General features: G+C 39.0%; 1 long non-coding RNA gene across 2 annotated transcripts; it reads right to left on the reverse strand.

Moving 5' to 3' along the window:
• Window positions 1–16,101: 16,101 nt before the first annotated feature.
• On the reverse strand, window positions 16,102–17,271 carry LOC119769853. 2 transcript variants are annotated; one of them, XR_005278539.1, is made up of 3 exons: window positions 17,075–17,271; window positions 16,951–17,019; window positions 16,102–16,888 (listed from the first exon to the last, which is right to left on the reverse strand). It is a non-coding gene; the product is annotated as an uncharacterized LOC119769853 (long non-coding RNA). The 2 variants fall into 2 exon arrangements; XR_005278538.1 differs by having other exon boundaries at window positions 16,102–17,019.
• Window positions 17,272–22,446: the final 5,175 nt, after the last annotated feature.

The following is a 22,446-nucleotide window of genomic DNA, read 5'->3' on the forward strand; positions in this document are numbered from 1 at the left end:
ACCAATTAATTACCCTAATTACCCTGAATTACTAAGTAATTAAAGAAATACCTAATTACCAGCTAAAAATCTAAGTAATTATTAATTACTTGCCAGTCTGAGGCTTTGCTGGAAACCCTTGGGTGAACCAATGACACAAAATAGCTTCATTGGTCAAAAAGAAGGTCCCCACAAAGTTTGAGCCAAATAAAAAAAAAAAAAAAACAAAAAATAAAAATGGTCGAAATCGGCTGATTTCGTAGAGAGTTGCTCAAATACGAACATTTCACTGAAATATGGGTAAATCTCTACCAACTCACACGAAATTGTGAAAAGTTGCCCCAACCCCTCTTCGATTAGCGTGAAACTTTATCCTAAGTGGTAACTTTTGTCCCTGATCACGAATCCTAGCTCTGTTTTGTTGATATCTCGTGACGACCCTTTCCATTTTTGAACATGCGAAAAAAAAGACATGTTCTTCAATAATTTGCATTCTGAAACGATAATGAGATGGAAATTTGGTGTCAAAGGGACTTTTATAAAAAATTGAACGCCCGATTTGATGGCGTACTAGAAATTACAATTACCGGGACCATCCACAAACCACGTTAATACTTTTTTTTGTAATCTTAAACCCATTGTGGACAATTTTCATGTAAAAAAACTATTTTGTATGGAGCGTGGACGCGACAGGCACGGATGACGAAACAAAGAAAAAAGCAAAAGTTTCTTTTTCAAAACTCTTTTTCGTAAAATTACGATAACTCGTAATGGTTATAAGCAAACCGCTTATGTTTATATCTCATTTTTTGTAATTTGTCCGCTTAACAACTTTGTAGAAAATTTTTACTCTCTAAAAAATATCCCTGCAAAGTAAGAAAAACACGAAATTTTAAAGTGAAACATTTTGTTCTAAACAAAAAAAACCTTTTTGGGTAATGTAAATTCGAAATTTTTTATTAAATTTCCCTTAAAATGACATGTTCAAAAAATTGTTCAGTTGAGTAACGGAAAATGGCAGAGTTTTTTTTTAACTTTTTTAAAACTTTTACACCAAATTTCTATCTTATCACCTTTTAAGGCTGCAAATTATTGAAAAACACCACTTTTTTCGCATGTTCAAAAATGGAAAGGGTCGTCACGAGATATCGACAAAACAGACCTAGGATTCGTGATCAGGGACAAAGTTACCCCTTAGGATAAAGTTTCACGCTAATCGAAGAGGGAATTGGGGCAACTGCTGTGTGAGTTGGCGAAGATTGACCCATATCCTTTTCAAAAGCGTTTTTCGAAATAGCAAATGCAAATGTTGTGAGTGTTAATTATTGTTCTGCTTCAGTCGATTTTGGGAAGTGGGGTCCTGTAGATGCTGTACAGGATTATTCGTGTTTCGGTGTGATTTTGTTGATGCTATTAAATTACTGTTAAAACGAAACAAACTGTTAAAAAATCCTTTCTATATCATCGTTGGTTGAAAGGCCAGGGTAATCGGGGTGCAAAATTACAATTACTTTGGTGTGTTAATTAGAAAGACCTTCCCATAACATCGTAGCTCGGAGGGTTTGGCGAAGGGTTTTTAATGATGGTCCTCCCCATATCATTACTACTCGGAAGGCAATTTCGTGATGCTTGAAGGATATGCTGAATTTTTGAATTTTTGAATTAAATATACTTTATTGAATCTTTCTTATAATAATTACATTTGGTTTACATAATAAGTGGTCAGCTGTGGCTCTTCAGCTTTAGTTTGCTTTTCGTGATTTAAACACTGTTTATTTTCATAACTTTAAAAGTATATGATTTATCATTTTTGTAACACTAGGTACAATGAGGAAAAAAATGTCAAGAAAACATAACCTAACCTAAAACTAACTTAAACTTACCATAAACTAAACCAATCCTTGAATCAAGGGGTATTCAGAAATAGCACATTTTTCCCTGAATTTCAAACATTTTTCTTGAATCTTCTGATCCAACATTTTTACTTCTGCTAATTCATGAACCTCACTTGATCTTGTCCAGCCAGGAACATTCAAAACCATTTTGAGTACCTTGTTTTGGACACGCTGGAGCTTCAATTTATGAGTTCTAGCGCAACACTCCCAAACAGGTACTGCATACTCAATAACGGGGTAAATTATTTGTTTGTAAACTGCTAACTTATTTTTCAAAGAAAGCTTTGATTTTCTGTTAATTAAAGGATACAAACACCTGATGAGAATGCTGCACTTGTTCAATATTTTGTCTACATGCTGCCGAAACAAAGTTTCGAGTCAAGTATGAGACCTAAATAGACAACTTCCTTTGACCAGGGTATCGAAACATCATTCATTTTAATCAAAACATCATCCTTTGGGACAAATCTGGCCGATTTGGAAAGTGGAAAAATGATGGTTTGAGTTTTGGCTGCATTTATGCGAATTTTCCAGTCGCCAAAGTATTCGGAAAGAACGTCAAGACCCTTCTGAAGACGGCCAACTAAATATCTGGTTATTTTACCCTTATAAATAACGGCAGTGTCATCAGCAAAAAGTGACAACACACCATTACCAGGAAGAGTAGGCAAATCAGATGTAAAAATATTGTACAGAAGTGGGCCAAGAATACTTCCTTGGGAACCCCAGCATCAATGTTGAATAATCCAGAAGCAATCCCATTCAGAAAAACCTGAACGATCTCTCCGAAAGATAGTGCTGGATAATTTTGATAAGATACATTGGAAAACCGTATAAATACAGTTTATGTATCAAACCATCATGCCAAACATTGTCAAAAGCCTTCTCAACATCCAACAAAGCCATAGCAGTTGATTTAGACTCAAGCTTGTTCTGCTTGATGATTTTAGTTACTCTCGTAAGCTGATGAGCAGTATTATGTCCCTTTCGGAAGCCAAACTGCTCATTCAAAATTATATTATTATCGTTGGTAAAATCCAAAAGCCTTGAATAGATGACCTTCTCAAAGAGTTTGGACAGACTACTCAAAAGACTAATGGGACGATAACTTGTTGGCGATGTTGGATCTTTTGAGGCTTCAAAATTGGTATGACTTTGCCCAGCTTCCAATTGGTGGGGAAGTAACCAAGTTGCAAACATTTATTGAAAATATTGGCTAGATGTTGAAAGAACTGATCACTCTGTTTTTTCAACACTAGATTAAAATGTTATCAAAGCCAGGAGCTTTCATATTTTTCATTTGTTTAACTGCAACTTTGACTTCCTCACCAGAAACATGGGAATCTGCAGGAAATTCAAAGGTAGAGTCATTGATTGTTGAAATACTATTGGCAACTGATGTTTCTTTACGGCTGGTCATGGAAGCGCCAAGATTATGTGAACTAACAAAATGAAGCCCAAGTGCATTTGCCTTTTCCTCGGATGTAATCAAAGGAGAATCCTCAACAATAAGAGGAGGAATAGGCTTTGGTTTGTTTTTAAGAACTTTTGAAAGTTTCCAAAATGGTTTTGAATAATTCCCAAGCTGGCTTACATGTTTTGAAAATTCTTGATTTCTGATATTGTCAAGTCGGTCTTGTATGATTTTGTTCAAATTGTTCACTGAAATCTTTTGTCATAGTCCCCAGTCCGTTGATATTGTCTCCTATAAACATTCCTAAGTCTAATCAAGTGTTTAGTATCTACGTCAATATCAGTTACCTTAAAATTAACAGGAACCTCCCGAACGTTGGCAGCCTCTGCTTGGTTGATAGCCTGCTGGATCACCTCCAGCGAACGATCAATATCAGCAGAAGTTTCCGGGTGTTGATCATAGTCGATGTTGCTGTCTACCACTTGCTGAAACTGCTGCCAGTCAACGTTGTGGTAATCTTTCCGGGTTGGTTGCCGCTGCGGAGTAACGGAAGCTCCAACCTCCACAACCACCGGATAGTGATCAGAACTCAACTCTTCAAACACCTCAGGATGAGCCACGTTCTCAGCCATATTGGTAATGAAGAAGTCGATGATTGAGTGATTCCCAGACCGAGCCACCCTCGTTGGACGATCCGGACTCACAACGTTGTAGTATCCGTTTTGCAGATCGTTGTGCAGAATCACTCCGTTCCGATTCCTCCTGCTGTTGCCCCAAACTTCATGCTTCGCGTTGAGGTCACCAGCGATGATGTACTTTGCGCTCCGCCGTGTCAGCTTCTGGATATCGCTCTTCAGTTTTGCTGCTGAACCATCTCTGGCATTCACCTGACGTGGGCAGTATGCAGCAATGAAGAGTACTGGGCCAACCGAAGTGGGAATTTCCACTCCAACGGCCTCGATGATGTCCAGCTTAAAGTGTGGCAGCCGGCGTGGCTTGAGATCACGATGAACAGCGACAAGCACACCTCCTCCTCCAGAGGTGGTCCTGTCGAGCTGCGTCGCGATCTTGTAGTTTTGCAGATAAACTTTTTCACCGGGCTTCAGATGAGTTTCCGTGATGGCAGCTACGTCGATCTCCTTCTCGCGAAGAAAATCCACCAGCTCTAAATTCTTCCTCCTAATGGAGCAAGCGTTCCAATTCAGCAGCTTGAGGGACCTACGATCCATACTGGATGACGAACGAGGTCAGCACTTCAATCTGCTGGGTCTTGGTTTTGCATCCACGCAGTGCAGCGGACATCTGTTTGAAAATATTGAGGAGTTCGGTTGAGGTGTAAAGATCATTACCATTTTCCTCAACTGCTGGTTCTTGGGTTGGTCTTGGCTCCTGGCTGAAGCCCGGTGGTGGCGGTCTCGGCTCCTGGCTGGAACCCGGCCGTGGATGATTCATCTCAGCTCTCTTCCTGGGATCCAACGGCAACGGTGCCAAGTTCGGGACCTGGCGTCGCGGTTGAAGAGGTGGAAATTTTGCTCCACCAGGGCTGGAGGAGTTCTACGACGCTGAGGCTGATTCTTCGTCGATGCTTGCTGCCGAATTTTCACGAACTCAGCTCTCTTGGGGCACTTTCGGTCGGTTGACGAGTGCTCACCGTTGCAGTTGAGGCACTTCACCAGCGAATCTTGGATGCACTGGGATGTGATGTGCGCATCGGTACCACATTTGGCGCAACGACGCTTCAGGTGGCAGTTCTTACCTCCGTGCCCGAAGCCCAGGCAGTTGAAGCATTGTGTGACGTCACGATGCACTGGTCGGTATCGCTCCCACGACACGATAATGTTGAAAACCGCTCGGATTGCCTTCAGCTCAGGAAGCGTCGTCGATCCCTTAGCCAAATGCAGCAGGTAGAGCTGGTCACGGTACTTGATGTCTTTGTTGCGTCGGCTCATTTTGTGCACGGCCAACACATCCAGTTTCAAAACTTTTAGCTCGGCAGCTAATTCCTCCACTGGCATGTCGTACAGACCTCTGACGACGATTTTGTACGGCTTATCCATGACGACATCATGGGTAAAGTACTCCGCCTCGTTTTCGGTCAAGTAATCCTTGACCAGTTGATAGTGCTGCCTGGATTGCACCAGCACCTTAAATCCGTCCTGACACAGACGAATGTTGCCTAGGACTTTCCCAGACTTGATGAGTTCAACCAGCCCCGCTCGAAAGTCGATCGTTGCTGCTGATTGCCTCACATAAAAGGAGGCAGTTTCTCCTTTCGCTGTTTCACTTCATTCTCCTTTGCTTCCGCTACCTGGTCCTCGTCAGGCAGTCCAGCGAACTTGTTGTTCTTCAATAGCTGCTCCTCGTGCGACGAAGAGTTCTCCTCCTCCTCATCCATCGGTACAGTACCGTCGCTCTTTTTCGTCTTTTTGCTGTTCGATGTCACTTCCAAAAGCACCTTCCTTTTGGAAATCCCCGGTTTTTGGCCATCAGTTGAGGCCTCAACCTTCCTTTTGGAAATTCCCACTTTTTTGCCTGCTTGAGCCGCAGGTAGGGCAATATTGCCGGCGTTTTGCGCCGGGACGCGACGAGTCATGTTGATTCAGACAACCTTCACCAACGAATGCTCGGATAACAATGAAGGATATGCTGTGTATTCAATGGTCTCAAGCGGTGTCAACAGGTATAAAGCAAAGGGCCGTGTGCTTGATGAGTCTACAACTTAAAAAAAGGACAAAAATGACTGCGCAAGCTAAACTCGAGGAGAAACATAAAATTAGGGGTCCCCACAAAAACGTGCACTTTGAATTTTTCAACAATATTTAGCCTGAATGATTTTTCTCCAAAATTTAAATGGATAGTAAGAACGGTTCGTCACTGTTGCATCCAAGCAAAAAATGCATGCATGGTTGTAGCGAACAGCACTTATTCTCCATACAAAGAATTGGATTGATGGAATAACTTTTTTTGCATCCTGTTTCTATAAAAAATTGAAGAGGAGGCAAAAGCTCTGAAAATAAATGACAAAAATATTTAAATCATGCACAATATATTGCAAAACTATGTAACTTTATTCGCACTTTTTAATTTTATAATTTCCTCAAAAATAATCAAAGTAGTCCGAGGTTTGCCTTAACTTTCGAAATCTTGATGGTAAAAGTGCGAGAGAATATTTAGTCAGGTCAGGTAAAAAAAAATCCAAATGGTTCAAAACATTTTAAACTGAACAAGAACAGTTTTTTAAGTGGTTCAAACCCCCACAAACAAAACTACTGCAAACATTATTCCACTCGATAAACTTTTTGTTTTACTTTGAGAACACCAACGCATTGCTTTCCACCACTGTTGTTCTGAAATTATTAAAATCGCGACCATATTCATTCGACACTCCCAACATTCCGAAAAAGAACTTCCATCCCCAACGAAACCCCAACAAAGACTAACCGAACGAAATGTTCTCCCCGAGCAAAGGTCCTCTTCCTCGAAGCCGAATGTTTATAAACAACACACGAGAGAGGCAAAAGATAACCGAAACCCCCTTTACAAAGAGCATGGAAATGCCGGCTCCTCTCCCTGCAACGGGGCATTCGGGAAATTGCCACGTGGTCCAGCTCCGACAGCGATGCAACTCCGACAATCGAAGACCAAGCCAGCTGGCGAGCCGGTTCGGGTGAATTCTCACAGCATCCGTGGCGCATGCCATTTGAGGGGGTTGTCCGCGATGAGTGGTGAGTGTGGAAAATGAGTGTCGAAAGGGGTCTCGGAAAATGAGAAGAACGAGTTTGTTTTGACGGTATTTTCGCTGATAAACAGTGCAGCGAATTAAAATAGTTTTCCAAGAATCCAAACATCAGCAGATTTTTACAAAGTTATTTGAAAAAAAGTCTTTATTCTAGTATCTTCCATATTTTTGCTAGTTATCTCATTCTATTAAGCTAAAAAATCATTGAATAGTTTTGAAGCACATTTTTCACATTTAAGAGCGAGTCCACGAATAGGGCATACCCCTTTGTATGGGACGTCGTTTGGACCTCACCAATCTGCCTGAAATTTTCAGGGGTTGTTTGTACATATAAAACTAGCATCTGGTCAAAATATGAGCACTCTAGGTCAACGGGAAGTGGGGCAAATCGGGACACAAAGTTTGAAGGTTAAAAAACGTCAAAAATCATAAAATGGCTGTAACTTAGGCAAAATTCAATTAATTTCTAAAATTCAAAATGCATCTGAAAGGGCTTAAAAAATGCAACAAAATGCAGGAAGAAGCATCTCAATTAGTTAAATCTAAAGGAAGTTATTGGCATTTTAGTGAAAAAATAGAATAATTTTCAAACTCAAATAAAAAAGTGTTCCATCCAGATATCAACTCGGTTCGACCTGCAGCTTGTAGGGGACATCTGGGACTACCATCCGAGACTAAGAACGCTTTGGGTAAGGCAGTTTAACGTATTAAATAGACACTTTTACTTTTAGTGAATTTTTTGGTTGTACATTTTTGCTCGGGGGACCCCTTAGATCAAATTTTCCGGTGATAATTTTATCATATTCGTGTTCCTGAGAAAATTTCACAATAGAAACATGTACAAAAATGTTTATTTTCATTCATTTTAACCCTCTAAAAAATAAAAGTTCAAAAAAAAACTAATATTCACAGTTGAGCAATTCTCTACGAAATCGGTCTTTTTTCTTCAATTTTAATTTTTGTATTTTTTAATCCGGCTGAAACTTTTTTGGTGCCTTCGGTATGCCCAAAGAAGCCATTTTGCATCATTAGTTTGTCCATATAATTTTCCATACAAATTCGGCAGCTGTCCATACAAAAATGATGTATGAAAATTCAAAAATCTGTATCTTTTGAAGGAATTTTTGATCGATTTGGTGTCTTCGGCAAAGTTGTAGGTATGGATACGGACTACACTGGAAAAAATAATACACGGTAAAAAAATTTGGTGATTTTTATTTAACTTTTATCACTAAAACTTGATTTACAAAAACACTATTTTTAATTTTTTTATTTTTGATATGTTTTAGAAGACATAAAATGCCAACTTTTCAGAAATTTCCAGGTTGTGCAAAAATCACTGACCGAGTTATGAATTTTTAATCAATACTGATTTTTCAAAAATCGAAATTTCGGTCGTAAAAATTTTCAACTTCATTTTCGATGTAAAATCAAATTTGCAATCAAAAGTACTTTACTAAAATTTTGATAAAGTGCACCGTTTTCAAGTTATAGCCATATTTAAGTGACTTTTTGAAAATAGTCGCAGTTTTCATTTTTAAATTAGTGCACATGTTTGCCCAGTTTTGAAAAAATATTTTTGAAAAGCTGAGAAAATTCTCTATATTTTGCTTATTCGGACTATGTTGATACGACCTTTAGTTGCTGAGATATTGCAATGCAAAGGTTTAAAAACAGGAAAATTGATGTTTTCTAAGTTTCACCCAAACAACCCACCATTTTCTATCGTCAATATCTCAGCAACTAATGGTCCGATTTTCAATGTTAATATATGAAACAATTGTGAAATTTTCCGATCTTTTCGAAAAAATATTTTGGAATTTTCAAATCAAGACAAACATTTTAAAAGGGCGTAATATTGAATGTTTGGCCTTTGTGAAATGTTAGTCTTGATTTGAAAATTCCAAAAATATTTTTCGAAGAGATCGGAAAATTTCACAAATGTTTCATATATTAACATTGAAAATCGGACCATTAGTTGCTGAGATATTGACGATAGAAAATGGTGGGTTGTTTGGGTGAAACTTAGAAAACATCAATTTTCCTGTTTTTAAACCTTTGCATTGCAATATCTCAGCAACTAAAGGTCGTATCAACAAAGTCCAAATAAGCAAAATATAGAGAATTTTCTCAGCTTTTCAAAAATATTTTTTCAAAACTGGGCAAACATGTGCACTAATTTAAAAATGAAAACTGCGACTATTTTCAAAAGTCACTTAAATATGGCTATAACTTGAAAACGGTGCACTTCAAAATTTCAGTAAAGTACTTTTTGATTGCAAATTTGATTTTACATCGAAAAATGAAGTTGAAAATTTTACGACCAAAATTTCGATTTTTGAAAAATCAGTATTGATTAAAAAAAGTGATTTTGCACAACCTGAAATTTCTGAAAAGTTGGCATTTTATGCCTTCTAAAACATATCAAAAATAAAAAAATAAAAATAGTGTTTTTGTAAATCAAGTTTTAGTGATAAAAGTTAAATAAAAAATCACCAAATTTTTTACCGTGTATTATTTTTTCCAGTGTAGTCCGTATCCATACCTACAACTTTGCCGAAGACACCAAATCGATCAAAAATTCCTTCAAAAGATACAGATTTTGAATTTTCATACATCATTTTTGTATGGACAGCTGCCGAATTTGTATGGAAAATTATATGGACAAACTAATGATGCAAAATGGCTTCTTTGGGCATACCGAAGGCACCAAAAAAGTTTCAGTCGGATTAAAAAATACAAAAAAAATCGAATGACCGAAATCCTAGAGAACTGCTCAGTTATTGAAAATCAAGTTCGTTTCCAAGGATACTAGATGACACCAGAAAAAAAGCAGCTTCTTAATTTTTTCAAACTTTTATTTTTTAGAGGGTTAAAATGGATGAAAATAAACATTTTTATGGATGTTTCTATTGTGAAATTGTCTCAGAAACACGAATATGATAAAATTATCACCGGAAAATTTGATCTAAGGGGTCCCCCGAGCAAAAATGTACAACCAAAAAATTCACTAAAAGTAAAAGTGTCTATTTAATACGTTAAACTGCCTTACCCAAAGCGTTCTCAGTTTCGGATGGTAGTCCCAGATGTCTCCTACAAGCTGCAGGTCGAACCGAGTTGATATCTGGATGGAACACTTTTTTATTTGAGTTTGAAAATTATTCTATTTTTTCACTAAAATGCCAATAACTTCCTTTAGATTTAACTAATTGAGATGCTTCTTCCTGCATTTTGTTGCATTTTTTAAGCCCTTTCAGATGTATTTTTAATTTTGAAATTAAATTGAATTTTGCCTGAGTTATAGCCTTTTTAAGATTTTTGACGTTTTTACACCTTTAAACTTTGTGTCCTGATTTGCCCCACTTTTCGTTGACCTAGAGTGCTCATATTTTGACCAGATGCTAGTTTTATATGTACAAACAACCCCTGAAAATTTCAGGCAGATTGCTGAGGTCGATGCGAGATGGGTATGCTTTGCTCGTGGACTCGCTCTTAAATAGTAAAATATTCCTAAGCAAAATCCCTTTTTCTTGTTTGAGGTTTTTTGAAAAATAAAGAAAAAGTTACAAGATATGTTTTTTTTTTTCAATTTATACAAACATAAATTCCAAACGAAAACAGCTCAGCCAAACACAAAAGTGCTCAGACAGATCTAAAAATTGGACTGGTGGGTTCGTAAAATGATCATTTTAATCAACTTTTGCAAAAATCACATTTTTCAAAATATGATGGGTATAATTACCCAATCGTCAATTCACACAGCAGTTGCCCCAACCCCTCTTCAATTTGCTTGAAACTTTGTCTTAACCTTTTCGAGCCTGATGGGTCATAAATGACCCAAATATCAAAATTTCCAAAACTTGCCTATAATTTTCGTATGGTCATGAGGATCATTTTCCCATCATTTACTAAATATATATATTTTTTTTAAATTCAGGCCTGAAAGGGTTAAGGGGTAACTTTTGTCCCTGATTACGAATCCGAGGTCCGTTTTTCGATATCTCTTGACGGAGGTGCAGAACGACACCTTCAATTTTTGAACATGCGAAAAAGAGGTGTTTTTCAATCATTTGCAGTCGGTGAAACGGTGATGAGATAGAAATTTGGTGTCAAAGGGATTTACATGTAAAATTAGACGCCCGATTTGATGGCTTACTCAGAATTCCGAAAAAAACGTATTTTTCATCGAAAAAAAAACACTTAAAAAGTTTTAAAAATTCTGCTATTTTCCGTTTTTTGGCTGTAAAAAGTTTTGGAACATGTCTTTTTAAGGGAAATTTAATGTACTTTTCGAATCTATATTGAACCGGAAGGGTCATTTTTTCATTTAGAACAAAATTTTTCATTTTAAATTTCGCGTTTTTTCCAACTTTGCAGGGATATTTTTTAGAGTGTAACAATGTGCTACAAAGTTGTAAAGCAGACAATTACGAAATTTTAAAATGAAAATTTTGTTCTAAATTAAAAAAATGACCCTTTTGGGTCAATGTAGATTCGAAAAGTACACTATATTTCCCTTAAAATGACATGTTCCAATTTTTTTTACAGTCGAGTAACGGAAAATGGCAGAATTTTTAAAACTGTTTAAGTGTTTTTTTTAATGAAAACTACGTTTTTTTCGAGTCCAAAAGTGTACTCAGTTGAGATGAAGAGTGACACAAAGATTTTTGAATTTTCATACATCATTTTTGTATGGACAGCTGCCAAATTGGTTATGGAAAATCATATGGTCAAACTTATGATGCAAAATGGCTGCTTTGGCATACAAAAAGCACCAAAAAAGTTTCAGCTGGATTAAAAAATACAAAAATCAAAATTAGAATAATACCGATTTTGTAGAGAATGGCTCATATAACAAATGTGGAACAAAGGCATTACGCTTAATTTAACAAAAAAAAAGTTCTCTGGCCCACTTTATTTCGGTCTAATCACCCTGATGTAGAATATTGGAAGATGATTTACCTAAAAAATGTGTAAAAATTTGAAATTGAACAAAAACCGATGAAAATTCCAGATTATCCCTTTTTACACAAATTAAATTATAATCTTTTTTATGTGTATGTTAGTCCTCCATCTCTTTAATATTTTTCATATTTTTGAAATTAATTAAACCAATGTGCTCAATAACAAAAAAAAAACATCAATACGGTTAAAGTTTAAGCAAAAATAAGTAAAAACACTTCCTGAAAACAATATACAAAAAGTTGTTCTTCTGGTTCCCATATTGAGGAAACACTACCTCCAAACTGATGTCACACGAATCATTACCAAAGTTGCATGAATGTCGTCACAAAACCAGTTCAACATGCACACAACTTTTCATCAAAGTGCCTCACAACATACAACATAAACAGGGAGAGCCTTGTTTTCCGATAAGGATCAACTTCATCGTTTCCGTCGTCGTCGTCGTCGTCGTCGTCGACCAGAACAAACAAATTCGCACAAACACACCAAGTCTTGTCGTTTGCTAGAAGGAAACAGAGAGTCGAGGTATAAACTCGACTTATTTACTCAATCCATCCCCAAACAAACTACTCCACTCTACTACTTGGCTGTTTTTAATGCACTTCTTGTTTGGACCTAACAACATCAACAAAATAAGAAAGGAAAAAACACCTCTTTCATCTTCAGCCCCGAAAGTTTGTGCCTTTTCAAATTCAACTCTTTACACCAAACTCCATTAGCGAAAGAGCAACAGAAAAGCTTAAGAACTTGCTAATAAATAGGAAACCGGAAGCCAAACAGAAAGAGAGAGACAGAGAGAGAGAAAGGAAGAGTGGAAGAAAAAAGCACCGAAAATGGCTCTCAGCCCCCTTTTGCAGGAAGGAATGTAAATACTTTTAAAATTTCATCACCACTTTTACAACAAGTTTGCCCCCCATTGAGAAGCTTTCCCGCGCAACCGGCAATAGCTCATTTTTCTACTTAGAGGAAGAAAATCTCGTCGAAACATTTTCCAACGCCCAACCCCTTCTCCCCTCTTAAGAGCCTGGGTGCGGTGCTAAATTAGTCCAAAAACAACGAACCCTCAACCTCCTCCACTTTGAAGGGCACAACAAAAAAAACGGGGGCTGTTTGAACTGCGCTCTGGAAATCTTGAAAGCTATAAATATTTTCGGTTTTCGGTAAAGTGATAAAAGAGTCTAGCGGGCGAAGAAAAAGCAACAAAACACCGCGACTAGCCACGCGCGGACGAATGGTGAGAGCTGCAGGGGGAGAGCTTTGACAGAGAGCTTTGCCGACTGCCCCCGGAACGACCTTCACTGGTGAAGTAGCGAGGTGCTACTGTGAAACTAGGGATGTCTTTTGATAGTTTGTGTTGCGGTCTTTTGCAATGGTTATAAAACATCCAGATGCTATTTTTTTTTTTTCAAACTTCAAAAAACAATTTATGTGATTAAACACGTTATCAATGGTTTTATCCCCTATCCCGAATCCTACTTTCCCGAATCCCATATCCCCGAAAATCATTTCCCCGAAAATTCCACTTGCCCGAAAATCATTTCCCCGAAAGTGCCACTTCCCCGAAAATCATTTTCCCGAAAATTCCACATCCCCGAAAATCATTTTCTCGAAAATTCCATATCCCCGAATGTCATTTACCTGAATGGCCATTTTACCGAACTGTCGTTTTCCCGAATTTACATTTACCCAAATGGTTACTTCACCAAAAAATCAAATTTCCCGAATGATAACCTAGGTATAAACTAAATTGTTATTTAGGGATTTTTTTTTTTTATGAATGTATGACGTTAATATTAAATTATGTGTTTTGTAAGACTAAAAAAACAAATAACCGTAGAAGGCCATCAATAAACCACGCGGACACTTCAAGAGTGCGGGGTATTGAGATCATCCACGTTCCATAAAAAAGATTTTTTTGTAGCGGCCATTTTCAGAAAGGACAATTTTCCAAAACGGTATCTACGTGGTAAGGATAGAACAGCAACGATAGCTTTATGCGACGACTCGATGCACAGGATTCAGTTTGTTCTAGATTTTGTTTAACTGAACTGATTTGTTTTTATCAATTTTGGCTGGATGAAGGCTTTGAAATTTTTTTTTATTTTTTTTACGTCCAATTCGAGTTCTGCAACCAACCCTTTTAATCTTATCTAAATAGTTGATTATTAAATTACAAAATGCATTTTTGCCTTTCTTACTAAAGAAAAGTATAGGGCAGGCCTGCCCAACGTCCGGCCCGTGAAGCAGTTTCATCCGGCCCGCGACGACTTTTAAAAATAGTTCTATGACCGGCCCCTAACGCTGATCATGAAATATTAAATAAAAAAATTGAGTGTCTTAATAAAAAAAATAAACCTGTGATCATTTTTTTTTTTGCAATAAAATGTTGTGAATTCAACTAATATTTTGATTTGGCTTTGTAATTTTGATTTTTTTTTTTCTTTCGAATGCATCATGTCATTTCTTTATTAAAAGTTTCATAATCAACCAGTAAACTGTAAAATGGCGCAAGATAACGAAATTACCCATTTCGTAAAAATGTTAAATGAAAAATAAACTTGTATCGCTGTCTAAAAATGTACAAAAGACATCTAATTTAAAATTTTACAATTTGTACTATGTTTACTGCAAATTGAAGCTTTTCTTTTTTGAGGAACTTGATTAAAATTGATTTTTTCAGATTATGGTGTGAGCAGCAGCGCCGGGAAGATGGATTTTTGTGACTTTCTTTTTGTGCTGTATTCGTGATCGTGTTCATGTTGAATTCTGTGTAAGGTACGAAGCCACATGTTTAGATTCTTGTGTCTCTATTGTTTTATTTGTGGTTCCATGTGGAGTATAAGTTTTACAATTATTTTAATTATTTTAAATTAAATAACTAGTCTACATGTAAATTTATCTACTCACTATATGATTTATTTCAATGTTCATATTATTCCTTATCCTATTCCTTTCCTGTAACATACCATCTCATACCATATTAATCAATTTGCTTAAATTAACGAAACTTTCTAAACAGCTTGGGAACCATTTGGAGCATTTATATTTTAAATTTTTGCTATTTTTTCACAGCTTCCTGGAATCATCTTGATTATTTTTATTATATTTATCATATTTATTATATTTATTCTATATACTATATTTATTATTTTATTACAAAACTATATGCTTATTAGATAATACACTAAAGACTAACATTTACACATACAACATCCAAATCATGTAATACATTACGCACTAAACCATTTTCATCGGCCCGATGAAATTCCTCTAACCCCCATTCCAAACCTCCCAAAAATATTCCGTTCACTTTTAAAAGTCGCATGGGTTCCCTGCACTTTTGCCATTAGTGAACAACAAAACAATCCTCTCCCAAATCCCCACGGGACTGTATGGACGTAGCCTTGGAGCACAGTTTGGAAATTTACGTTCTTAGATATTCTTGGTTGTACCGGGCAGCAATCAAATTGTCTAAGAATATTGAATTGACCATTGTGGCACGCCCTACAGCGTGGTGCAGACCCGTTATGCTATGCTATGCAATGCTATGCTTGATTAAAATTGATTTTTTTCAATAAGTGAGTAAGCAAAACAAAGTTTTTTTTAGTAAAACTTTGCAGTGATAAAGTGTAGCCCGCTGGGTAGCGGCCACGTGACCGTCTTCGGATTGTCGCAGGACTGTAACGAGTGGCTTAAGCGCCACCTTTGGAAAAGGACCACTCGTGCAGGTTAACTTGCCCAGCATGAAACCCAGACCTCAGGGCGGGTAATCAAAAATCGTCCTACCATCAGACAGAGCAATCCGGAGAGATAAAGAGGCGGTAGAGGGTTCGACACACCCGATAACCGATACCAAAAAACATCTGATAGGTCCTCACGAACTTACCAGCAACCTAACTCACACTCACGATCATCACCACCGGTAGAAGGTTCCCAACCAAGACCCCGTAACGTGCTAGAAATCGGAAGGGAGGGACTAGGATTCCCGAGCAGTCCAACTCGGAGTACTACAAGAAGCTAAAACTACCACGGTACGGATGTGAGAAAACCCCTACGCCAGGACAACTCAATTCTCGGGAAATCGCTTAAAGAACGAACTACTTCATGTTTAGAGGAAACACGGTACTGCAAAGCATGATTTTATTACAGCGGTACGATCGTAAACTACAAATTAACCTAGGATTAGCATAGTTATAGTTGAGGCCTCTAATCTGAATGTTCCCGAAACATAGCTAGCTGGATTTTCCCTACGTGTGCGTTTTTCGTTCGTTTCTTGGCTCGGCCGAGCCCTTAGTGGTGCGTGTCTTCGCTAAAACCCCAAATTCACATGCGCATGGAGATAGTCTCAGGGGGGGAGTTGTACTCACTGCTTGGTTAGGCGGTTTGCAACCTAACCTCTCTCACAAGAACGGGGACCGCACGTGGTGCGACGATCGGTGAACTCCCGGGATGCTCTGCGACGCTCGGCGATGCTCCTGACGCTCAATGCTGCTCTTCTCTCGACTCGGTGTGCTGCTTCTCTCGAGACGCCTCAGCGTCGTGCCTGCCGGCTTCCGGCGGCAACTCGATATCTATCCGCGTGGCGCGATGAACTTAGTTCACGCGCTCTCCGATGAAGGTCGACGCCAGGTGGGCGTCCTGCTCACGGCGCTCTCGGCGGGGTTAGCTGGCCGACGCGCAAATGGGTGTACGTTGGCCACGCGCGTGGTGGATGGGCGTGTTCAGGGCGCGATGGTAACGTGCGCAGCCCTCTTCCGGACGGCGTCCTACCGGGGGGGTTTTTCAACCGGGACGATGGAAAGTGGATCCTGCGGGCACGGATGGGGATGCTGGAACACCAACAGTGCGGGTGCCGACGCACCAGTTCTATCGGGGTGTAAGAGGGCCGCCGAACGACTGTTCCATGGCCGTGAGTTGGAAATCCGGGGATTGAGGGGATTCAAAGGGTTCCAATTTACCTGGGGTTCTCCTTCTTAACGCACACGGCACACGTTCGCACACTGGCACTACTTGTTCCTATCTTGGACCTACTCGGGAAAAAGAATTTTATCATCCAGTCGCAAAAGCAAACCCACACCGTACTTGAACACTGAAAGACGCGAAGCAAAAACCAAGAACTCCTATCCGGTCACTTTCACTGTCACGGTTGAAATGACCGAGTCCTTCCGTGTGCCCTCAGACCTAAGGTGAGCGTTTGTACGTTCGGTTACGGGGACTTGTAATCGGCAAGCCGAGTGCAAGTCTGTCGCTCGTGCCTTCCTACCCTTGACCCCGGGACCGGCTAGTGATGTGAATACTTGCTCTACCGCCCAATTATAACTGCCTTCTCGCTCAGCTCATGACATAACCACTTAAGGCCCTACCCCTGATCTTGACCTTGCATCGAACAAGGGAAGCTGCATGAGTTGCAGTTTCCATGGGAGAGGCTAGGTCACGAAGTCTGCGATTTCTCTCCAGACGGTCACGAGCAGAGAGAATCCGACGGAATCCATCTTGATCTTGCTGCTTTGCATGCAAGCTCGCACGCAAGTTTGGATTCATTTCGCTTGAATTCAAAATCAGCCATGTTCGTTTCATTTGTACTAGTGTATTTAAAAATAATATTTGTAGAACGCTACAAAAGTTTTGTTTGTAAAAGCTCACAGACAGCAATTTAGTCATTCTGAAAATAAAGATTGCTGCAAAAAATTCTTTAATTTTTAAAAAAAAGTCCAAAATAAGTAAAGAAATCAGCGAGCAAAAACATATTATTTCATAAACAATTACACAAACAATTCCAAAAAAAAAAAAAATCAAATCGACGGTATCATTTCAAAAGGCATCATGTACATTTTGATACTTTCTGGGTTATTGCATATTCTGAAAGTACTCCTAATAAGCTACCTCTCCACCAAAAATGAGCAAAAGTTACTTCAGTGACAGCAGGGTGATATCGACGTTGGTGATTTCAAAAGAAGTTATGTTTGTTTTTCTCAAATAAAATTACGGAACTAATGTTTTATTGAATTTGGATGATCAAGTATCAATAAAAGCAACGTTTTCCATCGTTTGTTATCATTAGAACATCTTATCTTGCTTTTATATTAAAATGGGAATTGAAAATGGATGTTCAACATTCTAATGCGTTTTTCTCAAAACGCATGGTTTGTACATGATGCTTTTTGAAATGTTGGCGTCGAAATAAACATATTTTTGAAATTTATCTTTGTTTATCTTTCTAAAATCAAGGAAATGAACTAACACTAGTTTATTTATTGATAGGACACATAAAAAAACATTTAAAAAAAACTCTAGACTTGAAAGAACGTTAAATTTAAAAAAAGTTTACATTTTCTACTTTTGTCAAACTTTTGATCCGGCCCGCACCTGGTTTAGAAAAGTCAGATCTGGTCCGCAGGGCAAAAAGGTTGGGCACCCCTGTCTTAACCTATACCTTAACTGGCTCAATCGGCCTTGACATCACGGAGCCGTGTGTCTATTTCGTCACCATCGTGCTAACTTGTCGTACGTGCATGTTGGGCCAAATTGAGTTAAGAACGCCATTTTGTGCAGCTCACAATGCCTCACCTTTTGACCTTCACAGATCCCCAAAATTCGATTTCAATCTTGAGATATTCAACAAAAACCTAAAAAACTCCGTGCATTTTTGTCACTTTTCATATGAAACAAGTTTCAATCTTGTCGTGCTATCTTGTCACTCCCTGAAAATTGATGTAAGTGCGACAAAGGGCAAAGCGATTTCAGGTCAGGATGCGTTTGTCGCACGTACAAGTTAGCCTACCGTAAACATATGTAATTATAACTCGGGACTCCAGCAACCAACTTCAACCAAACTTTGGGACAATGCACAGAATGGTGAGCCAAACAAAATGTGTTTGTTATTGTTTACATTGCGTGCTCTCGTTTTTTAATATTCAAGGTCAAACATTTAAACGCGTTTTTCTCGGAACGTCAAAATTGCGGGTGCGACAAGATAGCACGACGACGTCGATTTATAAATCTTCCCGTCCGTTTTGCACTCAACCACCACTATCTGCTTCTAGCGGGGGAGCGGCGTGCCTGAGTGTTTTGGTAATTAATTACCGGGGTTCTGGTGCTCCCAGAAGGAGCAAGGGAATCTAGTTGTCACCGAAAAATCGGTGACGAAGTGACCGGGCAGGATTCGATCCCTTTCAAGCATACAACGAAGTATCTCGGGTTAACTGTTATTCCAATAAATTAATTTCGTAAAGTATAATACAAACTTTTCAAGCGAAACATTTCAAATAAGCTGAAACTTTAAAACAATTTGATTAAAATGTGATTTGCACATCCCCACGTTCACCGACGGCAGCGCAAGTAACAACAACTCTGCGGTGAAGAAAAGGGGCAAAATTCTTATCGCTTTGCCCCCAAAACCTCAGTCTATGCTCAGTCTGTGTGTTTGCTCACGTGTGTGCGCCCGGAAGGCTCGTCGACGACGGTGAAACCCACGAGCGAACGTCGCAACCGCAGTGCAGCCAACCACCAGCCAGCCAGCCAAAACCGGGTTGCCAACAAGGTTGAACCGTTGAGCCACTTTACGTTGCGCTACTTTCAGGATTAATGTTTTATTTATGTTTTGCGGTTTACGAGATTTCATCTAATAGAGAGTAAAGCTCGCTCCTCGGCAATTCCAACCCCTCGCTTTTTCGGGAGCTTTTTTCTCCTCTTCTTCTTCACATCACCCAAGACGGGAGAGCAAAGTGCAAATTTTGGGCGGTGGAAAACGGGGGGTTTCGGAAAACTGCTGGATGAAGGCATCTCGGGAAAGTTTTTTGCCATAAATCAACGCGCTCTAGTATGTAGAGAGGGGTTCCGACGCGTTGGTTGTTCACTTACTCAACCCAAAAGTGTATTACCCAAAGTTGTGAACCTGTGGCAGGTTGTTTGGTGGTAGAGAGTTTCCTCTAGACATAGAGTTAGTGGACGCCGCTGTTGGCAAAGCTGTACACTTTTGATGGAGGGAAAGTTTGCTGATGAAGAGTTGAAATCAACGAAAATACAAAGCAAGCAGGATGGGAACAGTCTTATTAATTATTCAAATGAGCTGCTGAGAGATTAATACGTTAGGTTGCGAACGAATTTTATATAGTTGAACCGCAAAATGTGTGGCTTTTTTATCTGAAATAACACATCATTTATTTCAATTGCAGAATTTTGAGATACGTGTAGGTGGTAATATGCGACCTCCTCAAAATTGTATAAAAATAACTGATTTCTAAAATGCACCGATTAAAGCAGTTTTCACTAGATGACACCGCTGAGGTTACATGGGAGTATCACAGCGTTGCATTTTGCCCCGAAATTTAACTAAAAATAACATTTAGCTAAACATACATGTTTCAATGTTTATGGACTCGTCTATCTTTAAAATACTTAAGCTTATGCCAAAAACTACAATAAATTTTCGTTTCATTAGCATCAAGAGATTCATTTAAATCAAACACCCATTTGCCGAGAAAATCCTAAACCCAGGCACCACTCAAAATCTGAATAGAACCGTTTCATTGGAAATCGCTTCCTTCCACCATAAACCCATAACTATATCAGAAGTCATCCCAAACAAATGTGACATAAGGTCATCACTTGGAACGCCTTGAGGCCACATGGACCGGCCCGACGACGGAGATGCACACACATTTCCGGGCATCCCTTTTTATGGAGGCACTGGTTTCGAATCATGGATTTCGATTCGATTAAATTGCTTTTTCGGCTAAAATCTAAATTGAAGCGCCATTCTGGAAAAAAGCCCGAACACCCTCCACACAATCGGTTCCACTTCGAGTGTTCGGACGCCGGCCGGACGGTTCTGGACACTACTGGGATAAACTTTTCCAATAAAAGGATTTTTGAATGACATTTGTGTCACGTTGTGTGTTTTCCAGCAGGAGCCAGAAGAATCCTGCTTTTGGTGTTTCGTGCCTTCGGCCTGAAGTGGCTTCGATCCGGAATTCTATTACCACTTTTTCGTAAAGCTCTAAATTCTGCCTTGGCTTGATGCACATGTTTGTGTGGCACTTTTTGCATTCCAGACCAGACTTCTGGCTTTCTGGTCAGTTTTGCAAGGGTCCCGGACAAGAGGCGGAGGCGGCTTAATGTGCTATTGATAAATGCATCAGGATAGTCCGGATATGGTGCCATTGGCATACACCAATCGTCGTCGTTACTCCTGCTGCAATGAGATAGTCACAGACTAGAGCAAGGAAAATGGCTCCAGTTGAGGATACGCTTGAGGAAAGTGTCATCCTGTAGGTTTGCCAAAAAGTCTCAAAAAGTGGGAGATCAAAAAATAAGACATGAATTTAAATTCGAAACTTGTTTGTTGTTTAAGATTTAAAAAATAACCATCTGAAAAAAAAACTTAATGAAACAACTCGGCATATCTTCCCACTAAGAAATTTGGCTCGAGCCTCGAGTCGATCTGGCTCGAGATCGAGCCTGAATCGAGTCGAGGCTCGAGCCAAAATTCTCAGTGGATTAAGTTGACGTTAGCAAACGCTTAAGTTTCGTCAAGGTATGATAGATTTGGGCTCTCTGAGCACGCTCCAATCGACAGATTGAATTTTAGTGAATTTCAAGCGAAATAATAAAGTTGTTACAATATGGTTTGAATGCTACATTCTAGAAACCAAGCAATTCGACGTCGTCGTGCTATCTTGTCGCAACCGCCATTTCGACGATCCGAGAAAAATGCGTTGTAATGTTTGATCTTGAATAAACAACAAACAAACACGTTTTGCTTGGCTGACAATTATGTGCATTGTCCCGAAGTTTGGTTGAAGTTGGTTGCTGGAGTCCCGAGATATAATTACTAACATCAATTTTCAGGGAGTGACAAGATAGCACGACAAGATTGAAACTACTTTCATATGTAAAGCGACAAAAATGCACGGAGTTTTTTCGGATTTCGTTGAATATCTCAGGATTGAAATCGAATTTTGGGGATCTGTGAAGGTCAAAAGGTGAGGCATTGTGTACAAAATTGCTTTCTCAACTCAATTTTGCCCAAAATGCAAGCAAGACAAGTTAGCACGATGGCGACAAATTGTATTTCTCTATCTAGGAACGGAGGCGCCTGGCTTCTTAGCCCGGAATCATATCAATTGTGCCTGAAACTGTGCTAAAACTTTATTCTTTCGCGGTAAATTAACTAAATTGTCTAATGAAGTGAGTCCAGGGAGGCCAAACCGAGCATACCTTAACGAAACTGAAGTGTTTACTGACATGCATCCATAACTTTAATTTCATCGATCATCTGAGCAATTCTCTACCAAAACCGGAAATGGACTTTTTTTGTATTTTTTGATTTGGCTCAAACTATGTGAAGGCCTTCCCTATGACCAAATGAGCTATTTTGCGTCATTGGTTCACCCATACAAGTCTCCATACAATTTTGGCTGTTGTCCATACAAAAATGGTATGTAAATATTCAA

The sequence above is a fragment of the Culex quinquefasciatus genome, chromosome 3, assembly GCF_015732765.1.
Source record: "Culex quinquefasciatus strain JHB chromosome 3, VPISU_Cqui_1.0_pri_paternal, whole genome shotgun sequence".
NCBI lineage: Eukaryota > Metazoa > Arthropoda > Insecta > Diptera > Culicidae > Culex > Culex quinquefasciatus.